Source organism: Silene latifolia, chromosome 8 (genome assembly GCF_048544455.1).
Source record: "Silene latifolia isolate original U9 population chromosome 8, ASM4854445v1, whole genome shotgun sequence".
In the NCBI taxonomy this organism is placed as follows: Eukaryota; Viridiplantae; Streptophyta; class Magnoliopsida; order Caryophyllales; family Caryophyllaceae; genus Silene; species Silene latifolia.
Window position 1 is genome coordinate 44,644,323 of NC_133533.1, and position 7,643 is coordinate 44,651,965.

The window sequence follows — 7,643 nt, forward strand, 5'->3', positions numbered from 1 at the left end:
AGTATATCCGTTGCCATAAACATATTTAACAACGCTTTATAACAGTTCTTGAGTTGTGATAACGGTATTATAGATCTATTATTGATATTATATAACGGTTGCGTGTTTGTATACAACCGTGGTATATATTTAACAATACTCATTGCAATAACGGTTCCGTGTTTCTATTTAATAACGGTAATTGCATTATCTGACCGTTATTGAAGGTCTTATTTGGCGTAGTGTTAGTCTGTTTACGGTTGCAAAACGGGGGTTTTGATTGATTGATTTGACTAAACTAATGAACTGAATTTAAAGCAATAAAAGAGACAACAATCAAAACTAGCAAGAATGAAATAGGGTGTGATCAAATAGAGAGAAAGATGCCAGGATGTCGGTCGGTTCACCATGATATTACGCAAATCAGCTAAAGGCAAGGTCAGTCTGTTTGATGTGAGAAGGGAAGTGGAAAGGTCCTTCAGGTCAGCTGTCCGCCCTAGATTCTTCCTAAATAGCTTCCGCTCTGATTAGGGTAGTCTATTGTTCATAACAGGTCTATTCATTCCAATCTTCCGATCTAGGTCTGCATTTAACCAGCTTAATTAAAATAGTCGCGTGCACTCAACCAAGTAATTACTGTTATATTGCTATAAAATAATTCTCACATTAAAACCTCATAAACTAATTAAAGCATCATTTTTTTACTATCATGGCTCCCCTAATCCCAACAATTAGAAACTTAGCTACTCATAACGATGATAAAAGTAATAACGATAGATAAAACAATATTAAACATGGTATAAAGATGAACTATCAGAAATTGCATAAACTAAATACTAATTCTAATACCTAACAACAATTAAGAGACAAGAGAAATTAAGTGTTGCAAAAAGAATTAAATTGAATAAAAGAAGAGTAGGAAGTTACACAAATCAAGATCCGATAAAAGGATTGCAAGCGTCGAACAGGATTAATGAATACTGAATAATAATGAATGATTTAAGATTAATAAAAGATTAAAAATGAAAGATACCTAAACCTAATAAAGTCTCTCTTTTATATAGGAGAGATATTTATTAACCTAAATACGATAACTAAGATATTAAGTAAATAAGGTCACGCAAGAAAATCTTGCGCCAGATCACAAAGTGCTCGATCGAGTAATCTGAAACAACTCGATCGATCAACTTCCAGTAAAAACCTCTCGATCGAGCATAAAATTTACTCGATCGAGGAACACCAAAAACCCACTTCTCGATCGAACATAGCAGGAGTTTGATCGAGGACTCTTCACCATAAAAAAGGTCTCGATCGAGCAATCAAGCCAGAAAAAACACTCAATCAGAAGAATCTACCACCGAGTCACCCATAAGACGTTGATTTAGCTTCCAAGATGACTTCATGCATCCCAAAGCAGAGGTATTTCCGCTCCAAATCTACTTATCTCCTATATGCACGCTTGGGAGACAATAAAAGGCTCAATTCCGCCCTTTTTGGTACATTCCTGCAAATAAGACAAAGCAAACCAAAGTATACGGCTCGGAGGACATTTGTAGCATAATACTACGTAAAATACATAGAAATGCGTGAAAATAAAGCTTAAAAAGACTATATGAAATGCAAGCATCAAACCTCCCCAAACCAAACCTTTGCTTGTCCCCAAGCAAACTATATGCAACTAACTAATGGAACGGAATAAAAGTCAGAGCTAGCTATAAATCGTCCACTTAAACCAATTTAATGCGAGCTAACACTTATAGCAAAAAAACTCACAAATGCAAACGAGTTATAAGATGTTTATAATAAAGCTGAACCATCGACCTTGCAAGACCTTTAAAAATGGACTCTCACGGGCCACTCTTATCTCATGAAGTAAAGGGTAAGCAAGTATATATAAGAGAGAAAGAATAAAAAGTCGCTCACCTAACTACGACCCACGTAAGCATGCATGAAATCTAGTATGTTAGACAATTCTAGCTACTGTACACATACATTCCAACCAAACAGGGTCTCGTCACATGCCGAGGGCTTACAATAGTATGGAAAAGTGAGGCAATGGGTAAGAAGAGGCAAAACATTTTGGGAATATGAGGGTATAATCCAAGCTAGGATCCTAACAAAGCCAAATAAACCCTATCCGCTTCTAATCCATCTCCAAAACTGAACAAATGCCCTTAATTTGGCATAAAAACTCACTAAACCAAATATCAACAACTCCTTATAAGATAAAATGAGTTCAATGTGACACCCCCATACTCCAAGTGCCTTACCAGGACCACTTAAGGTATGGAAACGTCACCATCTCGGTTACCCGAGGCAATGATAATCATAAGACAATAATGAAATATACTTAAAAGCAAAATACGGTTTAAAGTGATTACATGACAACTCCAAAACTGTTAAAACTGAAATACAATGTACTCAATAATGGTCTACTGGTAAATCTATCAAAACTACAAAACATCGTCTGACACAGCGGAAGACCCTTCTAACTGCCACGTGATGACTCCTCCCAGCTATCCCATATGAGTCATATCATACCTGCTCAATACCTGCTCACCATCTCCGAATGGATCACCACAATTTTTAAAACCATTAACAGGGTCAGTACTATTTACATAAAACAAATCATAACGAAACAAATGCCAAACAACTCAACAACACAACAATTGTCCAGTCTCCATAATCAATATCCACACAACTGACTACACACTAAAGTGTGTAGTCCTGCCAGAGTACCCATCGCAACAAGTACTCCACACCGCTAGTGGGGGACCGCAGCCGTACCCACCAAATCCCCGCTCATCAATCATTGAGCGATAAACCCAAGTTTCCTTAATGTGCACATCCCCTCCTGTGGCGGGTTCCACAGAGGGCAAACCAAGGGCGTGAAGCCACTCCCGCAAGTGACACCACTCAGCCAGGGACGCGCCCCGAATATCACAGACAGTTATACACAACAATCATTATACTATACTATCAACAACAACCACAACAGAGTCCGATGCCAATACGATATACAACAACAGTAATCACCAACCACACTTATGTAAATAATACTGAGTAGGGAAAACCCTACCTGGAAAGCAACACGAAATAAGACGATCAAGTAGCTGACTCAGAATCTCTCCTCAACGAACCCTCCTCCTATACATACATACATATTATTACTACCATAACCACATGACCACCAAAACCCCCAACTCACTCAATTAGGGTTTAACCAACATTAATCAAACGATATAAAAATGATATGTAAGACTTACCCTCGACGCAAGGATCACGAATATGTAAAGAACGACGTAAACCGACACTCCTAGCTCCGGGATTTGCTAACAATGCGGCGAGGATGATTAAACGTAACTTCTAATCTTCTCTTGAAGGTTTTAGGTTTAGAAAAGTGTTTTATAAAAAGTGCCGAAGGCCTTATATATCAATCCCGCATTATTAACAAAACCCGTTAAATATCACCCGTTAACCGACTTACTCGATCGAGTAAGTCACTTACTCGATCGAGTGACCCTTACTCGATCGAGTGTCACACTTACTCGATCGAGTACCCATCAAGCAGACTACTGTTTTGCGTAAAACCAAACTTACTCGATAGAGTAAGCTCCACTCGATAGAGTACCCTAAGACTCATAAAACCGTAGTATTACAGTCTTCCCTCCTTAAAAAGAACTTTGTCCCCGAAGTTTAAACCATAACCAAAACAAAAACACACCAACATCATCCCGACACAACAACATAAACAAAACTCGACATAAAACTCCAAAACATACTTTCCAAACCAAACTCAACCCGACTCAAAACAACTACTAACTATATCAAAACCAACATAAAACATGTAAAAACTCTATGCGACCATCTCCTAACCCCTAAAATAAACAAGGTTACGTCCCCGTAACCATACATACCTGATAAAAAAGAAACGGGTACCGCTCCCTCATAGCCTCTTCCACCTCCCATGTAGCCTCCTCAACCTCATGGTTAGACCAAATAACCTTAAGCAACACTGTCTCACCATGTCTAGTTTTCCTAACCTTTCGATCAAGAATCTGTCTAGGCACCTCAAGATAAGACAAAAACTCATCCAAATTCTATGTTCTCTACTTCTAACACATGTGACGGATCACAAACATACTTTCACAGCTGAGATACATGAAACATATTATGCACTATATCCAAGACAGACGGTAAAGCCAACCGATAAGCAAACTCACCCACACGATCTAAGATCTCATACGGTCCTATGAACTTCTGGCTCAGCTTCCCTTTCTTACAAAATCTCATAACCAAACGCATAGGAGACACTTTCAAAAGAACCTTGTCCCCAACCTAAAACTCTATATCCCGTCGATGTAGATCTGCATAACTCTTTTGTCGATCCTGGGCCGCTCTCATCCTCTGTCGGATCAGCTTAATCTGTTCCACCATCTCATGCACCATCTCTGGTCCTAAAACCACTGCCTCAGCACTATCGTCCCAACAAATCGGACTCCTACACCTCCTCTCATATAAAGCCTCAAATGGCGCCATGCCAATACTGGTGTGATAACTGTTGTTGTAGGAAAACTCAATCAAATCCAACCTCTGCTCCCAGCTACCACCAACATCCATAACACAAGCTCGCAACATATCCTCTAGAGTCTTGATGGTCCTCTCCGTCTGGCCATCTATCGCAGGATAAAATGTTGTACTCATCTTTAAGGTAGTTCCCATAGACTTGATGTGACCATAATTAGAGCATATTTAGTCCCCGAATTAGCCTTGTTCCCATGCTTTTTAGTGCATATTTGGGTCATTTATTGTCTTTAGTCCTTTGTTTTGCATATTCTTTGAGGTTTTGTGTCCTTGGTAGGAAAGGAGTGCAAACCTTGTATTTTCATGGCAAAATGAGGCTAAATTTATTGAATTCAATGACCAAGCATCAAGGAGAGACAAGATTAGAAGGCCTTTGTACATAATATAGTAGATGGGCAATGATGAGAAAAGATCCTTGCATCCCCGAGGAAATCCTCAAGGATTTTATGAAGAAAAAGGAAGAAAAAAAGAAGGAATGAAACTGTTTGACAATCCGTGCGGATTGCCCTGAAGACGCCCGTCCCTCACCACAATCCGAGCGTCTTCCTCCACAAGACGCCCGGGCAAAAGCTCCACAAGACGCCCGTTTTCCCCATCTGGACGCCCGTCCAGGAACGCCCAAATCCGCCCGTCCCGTGCTAAAGACGCCCGGATTCCCAGACAGTTCCATTTCGTATTCTACAAGCTTCAAGGAAGGATGCACATCTTTTTCTAAGACCGGCGAAAAAGAGACCGGAGTCTCCTTAGAGACCGGCGATTCCTCAAGGACGTATAGTCATTTAAGTCCTTAGTAAACCCTAATTTATGTACCTAATCCCCACTATAAATATCTCATTAGTCTAATTAGAAGAGCATGTTCTTCTTAGCAATCTTTAGTGTAGTTAATATCAATCAAATATCCCATTAGTCTAATTAGAAGACGCCCGGATTCCCAGACAGTTCCATTTGCTTGCTTGTTGTGATCTCAACTTATTCACATGTTATGTTTGATGAAATGTGAGCCTATGAATCCTTGCATTTTTTACCCATCACCTATCTTTTCAATGAGACTTGTAAGACATAAATCAACTCGAGTCTCATTAGACCATGCATATAGTTGAGTAGGGAAGATTAAGTCGACTTGTAGGTGTTGTACAATCTAATCGATTCGGCTCCGGGACCCAAACTTTCCTAGGATTGTAAGATATAAACCAATTCGATCCATCACAACAATAATTGCTTGCTTATAACTTGAGAATATGTTTGTATGATCAATTCCCATGAATCCCCTATGACCCCATGACACCCTAGTGCCTTTTATCAATTGTTTACATCCCTTTTAATTCATCTTGCTTGTTTACTTTTATTACTTTTTAGTTTAGTGATCTTCTACTTCAAACCCCAATTGTGACACCCTTGGACACCACAAATCTCATCTCAATTCCCGTCCCTTGGGATCCGACGTTTACTTGCCTCTTTACTAATTGTAGAGTTGTTGGTGAAGTTATAAATTGTGTTTTGGTCTAGGTGCTCCTAACGACAAGTACTGAAAACTAAACCCCACGAGGGATCACGACCAAAAATGGCGCCGTTGCCGGGGACGGTGTTAACTTGATTTAGATTTTCTTGTATTGTTATTAGTTGTGTTTTTCTTTGCCTTGGGGAAGTAAAACTCCTCAAGGTTTGTTCTAATTATTTTCGAGTTGTTTGATATTTTGCATGTCTAGAAGGTCACAAGGTAACTTGTTACCCTTTGATCACGAAATTGAAAGGACTTTGACAACCAATAGAAGACTTGCTAGGATAACTTTGAGAGGTATTGGTGAGGTTGTATATATTCAACCAAATACTATTGAGTTCATCAACCCTTTTGCAAGAGAAGGTGAGGCGAACCCAACACAAAATCCAACACAAAATCAACCCACAATGCCTAAGTTTTCATCACATTCCGTACCCACCGAGGAGAACCTACCCAATGGTACTCCCACACCACAACACTTAACCGGAAATTTTATTGCCAAATCCGCATTTATCCAATTAGTCGAAAGAAGCCAATTTGGGGGATGCCTAGTGAAGACCCTCATTCTCATATGGAGACTTTTGTGACTATTGTGATGCGATTTCTCAAACCGGTGTAACTCAAGACCAAATTCGATGGGTCTTATTTCCTTTTTCTCTAATTGGCACCAGGAAACAATGGTTTAAAGGCCTTGATAAGGCTACTCTCGGAATTGATTCTTGGAAAAAGTTGGCTCTAGCTTTCTACAAAAGTTCTATCCACCGGAAAAGACTAACATGCTAAGAGCTCAAATTACGGGCTTTAAGCAAAGAGATGAAGAATCCTTGTATGAAGCTTGGGAGCAATTCAAGGGAATTTGTCGCTTATGTCCTCATCATGGACTCAACGAGTGGTTCTTGGTACAAAAATTTTGTAACGGTCTTTATGAAGATTCAAGGAACATTCTCAACATGGGATCAAATGGAATGTTCACCGAAGTTGATGACAATCAAAATTGGAACAAAATTGAGGAAATGGCGGTCCATAACTCACAATATAGTAGACCTCGCAAGGCTACTAGAGGAGGAAAGCATGAAGTGGACTCCATTACTCAATTGGGTGCTTAACTTAGTGCTCACATTGATACCATCAATTTGAAGTTTGAAAAAGCTATGGCTAGACTTGAATAAGCCTCAAAATCACCAAAGCATCATGTTAATGCCATGACGGCATCTTCATCAATCCCAAGTGGGATATGTGAGAATTGTGGAACTTTGGGACATGACCAAAGTGAATGTAAGGGAACAAATGAACAAGTGAATGCTTTCCAAGCATACAAGAGTAGCACCCCTTATTCAAACTATTACAATGAAAACACCAAATTCCATCCAAATCTCTCATACAAAAGCCAAAATGTTCAAAACCCTCAACCAACATACACCCCACCTCCCATGAGAAACCAAAATCAAAGACCCTTTTACAACCAAAACCAAGGTTACCAAAATCAAACTCCATACAATCAACAAAATGACCAAGGTTTTGATGTTCAAAAAGCGGTCCTCCAAATGCAAAAGAATCAACAAGAGTTTTTCACTCAAATGCA

At 39.4% G+C, this 7,643-nt stretch overlaps 1 non-coding gene across 1 annotated transcript; it reads right to left on the bottom strand.

The window, feature by feature from the left end:
• Positions 1–6,837: 6,837 nt before the first annotated feature.
• On the bottom strand, positions 6,838–6,944 carry LOC141597889 (small nucleolar RNA R71). The gene has a single exon (XR_012523100.1). It is a non-coding gene; the product is annotated as a small nucleolar RNA R71 (small nucleolar RNA).
• Between the last annotated feature and the right edge of the window lie 699 nt (positions 6,945–7,643).